Below are 3,596 nucleotides of genomic sequence, written 5' to 3'. Positions count from 1 at the left end.
CAATTTCCCTTTTCTCTTGCTTTTCTTCCACTCAACATCTACTTCTCGAATCAAAGTAGTTCTCCATAAAATAATATTCCTTATGAAGATCAATTTTAAAAGTTTTGCATGAGAGCCCTAAGATTGCAGTTCATCCTCTAAGACTGCAATGATACTATTATTTTTCTTTAATTATGTTTCTCTGACTGAACTCCAAAAGATTAATAAGAAACACAGCAAGATGAGATGATAAAAGAGAAAATGAAAACTTAGATATGATCTTACAAATAAATCGGTGAAAAAATTTCAAAGCAAATAAAAGGCCAGAAGAAAATTACCAACCTTTGTCCTGCCTACCTAATAATTATTTATTATATCACTCAGACCATAAAGAGCAGCTGACAAATATAACAATGAAAGAAAACAACTTTAATTGCTAAAGTAAGTGGCAAAAATATGGAAGATCATAGGATTACAAGATTATAACTATAAGCAAGATATTGAACATAATGCTACTACAAATATCTTACTGATTACTTACTCTAGATACCAAGTATTATACTGTTTGTAGTACTTATGGGAGTGGACTCCAGATAGATATTTTAAGATTCTCCTACGAATACTTTTTGCTTGCACCAGAAGTTAGGTTAAGAGTGGGCACATGGGTCGGGTGTGGTGGCTCATACCTGTTATACCAGCACTTTGGAAGGCCAAGGCAGGAAGATCATTTGAGACCAGGAGTTCAAGACCTGCCTGAAAAACAGAGAGACTTCGATTCCAAAAACAATGTTTAAGAAAATTTGGTATAGTGGCTTGTGTCTGTAGTCCCAGCTACTTGGGAGGCTGAGGCAGGAGGATCGCTTGGGCCCAGGAGTTCGAGCTGCAGTGAGCTATGATGGCACCACTGCACTCCAGCCTAAGCAATGGAGTGAGACCCTGTCTCTACAATAAACAAACAACCAAATAAGTAAAAGTGTTGGCATATGGTCTGATTCTCAGAGATGAGAACAAAGAGAATGTCTTACAGATGATGTCATAGCAATGTCTATTATAAATGTCTACTAACAGCAGGCCTATAGAAAAGGTCAGTTTATGCTTCTGAGCATAATGTCTAAGTATGATGCCCATATCTGTGTAAACATCTGGATGCAAGAAGGAAATCAACATAGACATGGAACCACCATACAGGGAATTAAACGAATCTGCACTTTGTGCATTCCCACCTACGAAGTCCTCATAATGAGAGATAAGCTTCTTTCTTGTTTGTGTAAATTATAGCCAGAGTTTCCTTCTCTTATTAGAAACAAATCTTCCTCACCGATCCAGTTCAAATATCTCACACATATTTCAAACCACAAAGGTAATCTAATTATAGAAATTTTATCAATGATGAAGCCAAGTCTTGTGGATGCTAATGATGCCTGTCCATATACAGTTTACCAACATCCACTCTCAGCAATTACTGAATTGGAATATGAATGGTCACCTCTACATCTCACAGTAAGGTTAATTCTGGGGTGCAATTCACATGGCCCTATGTGTGGCATCAGGCAGAATCCAGTCTCTACTATGGACACAGCTCTGCAGGGATCCTTTTCCTGACCTTTCAAACTTCTCCCAGTTCCCTTCTACCAATTACCTTTTCCACAATGGTAGAATAGCAAGAACCCTGCCCCATATTCACCTTCTGTGGACCCTCGCCAAAGAAACAGGTTAGAGAAAAAAAAAAGATTTTTTAAGCAGAAGGGTCCCACTTTGTTACCCAGGCTGGAGTGCAGTGGCACGATTCTAGCTTACTGCAGTCTCAAACTCTTGCGCTCAATTGATCTTCCTGCCTCAGCCTCTCAAAGTGCTGGGATTACAGGCATGAGACACCATGCTCAGCCCTATAACTCATTTTTTAAAAACATCGCAGAGTTATACAAAAGGCATGTTAGGTTTCAACCCCATGTAAAAAGTCACTTTGCCATTATGTTATCTAGCTATTTTACAAGAACTTGGTAATAAAAAAAAAGAGTAAGGCATTATGGCCAGGACGGTAGCCCATGCCTATAATTTCTAGCACTTTGGGGGGCCAAGGCAAGAGAATCACTTGAGCCCACAAGTTCAAGACCAGCCTAGGCAGCCTTGTGATACCTTGTCTCTACAAAAAATACAAAAATTAACCGAGCATGGTAGTGTATGCCTGTAGTCCCAGATACATGGGAAGCTGTGGTGGGAGGCCAGGAAGTCAAGGCTGTGGTGAGTTGGGGTCATGCCACTGTACTTCAGCCTGGGCAACAGAATGAGACCTGTCTCAAAAAAAAAAAATTAAGACATTGTAGCTTACGCAGTGTTCCTTTCATTTTGACTCATTCAAGTAACCCAGTTCAAATTAGATAACACATCCTACCTACCAATGAGTTTTCTCAAAGCTCCCTTCATGTTCCTGTTCCTCAGGCTGTAGATGCAGGGATTCATCATGGATGTGACCATGGTGTACATCACTGAAGCTACTGTAGTCCTCTTTGAAGAGTGAGAAATGGCAGAACTAATGTATACCGCCAAACCTGTCCCACAGAACAAGGAAACAGCTGAGAGGTGAGACCCATAGGTGGAAAAAGCTTTATACATTCCCCTAGCTGATGGCATTTTCAAAACAGAGGAGGCTATTTGGGCATAATAAAAAATGATTCCATAGACAGGAATGGCACCAAATATGCAAGTAGCAAAATATATCAGAAAGTTATTGATGATGGTATCAGAACAGGTGAGCTTGATGACCTAAACAACTTCACAGAAGAAGAGAGTGATTTCCAGGTTTGTGCTGAAGGACAGCCGCAGTACCATCAGACTGTGGACCAGGGCATCCACAATGCAAAAAAACAGGGAAAGTAAAACCAATAGGCCACAGAGGCGGGGGTTCATGATGACCAAGTAGTTCAGTGGGTAGCAAATGGCCACATAGCGATTACAAGCCATTACTGCAAGAAGAAAACTCTGCAAGCTTGCAAAAACCAGGACAAGGCACGCCTGAGTGAGGCAGCCTGTGTAAGTGATGCTCTGACTCTGAGCTTGAACATTCACCAGCATCTTGGGAATCGTGGTGCTGCTTAAACAGATGTCAGAAAAGGACAGGTTGGAGAGGAAGAAGTACATGAGGATGTGGAGGTGGGAGTCAGAGCTGATGGCCAGAACAATGAGCAGGTTTCCCAAGACAGTGACCAGGTACATGAAAAGGAACAAGCTGAAGAGGATGAGCTGCAGTTTTGGGTCCACTGTCACCTCCATCAGAAGAAATCCTGAAATAGCTGTTTGATTTCTGGATTCCATGTGGTTCATGAATCTGATGGAAGAGAGAGGGTGAAAACATAAGAAAATATATGTTTTCTAGACCAGTAGGAAATGCATCACCAGAGGCAGCCACAATTTTGAGAAGGAAGGGAGACTAATTGAAAAGAATGCATTTTCTTTATCCAGTCCACTTTCAATGGGCAGCATGGTTGGTTTGATGTTTTTGCTATTGTGCATAATGCTGCAATAAATATGCATGTGCAGGTATCTTTTTTATAGAGTGATTTGAGTTCCTTCAGGTACATTTACATGATAGAATATTATGCAGCCATAAAGAAAAACAA

The 3,596-nt window shown here is 40.7% G+C and overlaps 1 pseudogene; it reads right to left on the bottom strand.

Annotated features, from left to right (window-relative positions):
* Positions 1-810: 810 nt before the first annotated feature.
* On the bottom strand, positions 811-3,306 carry LOC103253373 (annotated as a pseudogene).
* Positions 3,307-3,596: the final 290 nt, after the last annotated feature.

The sequence above is a fragment of the Carlito syrichta genome, unplaced genomic scaffold (assembly GCF_000164805.1).
Source record: "Carlito syrichta isolate Samal-C Ts95f unplaced genomic scaffold, Tarsius_syrichta-2.0.1 Scaffold225825, whole genome shotgun sequence".
NCBI classification, from domain to species: Eukaryota; Metazoa; Chordata; class Mammalia; order Primates; family Tarsiidae; genus Carlito; species Carlito syrichta.
The sequence above is the reverse complement of the archived record's forward strand: the minus strand, read 5'-3'. Positions and strand labels throughout refer to the sequence as shown.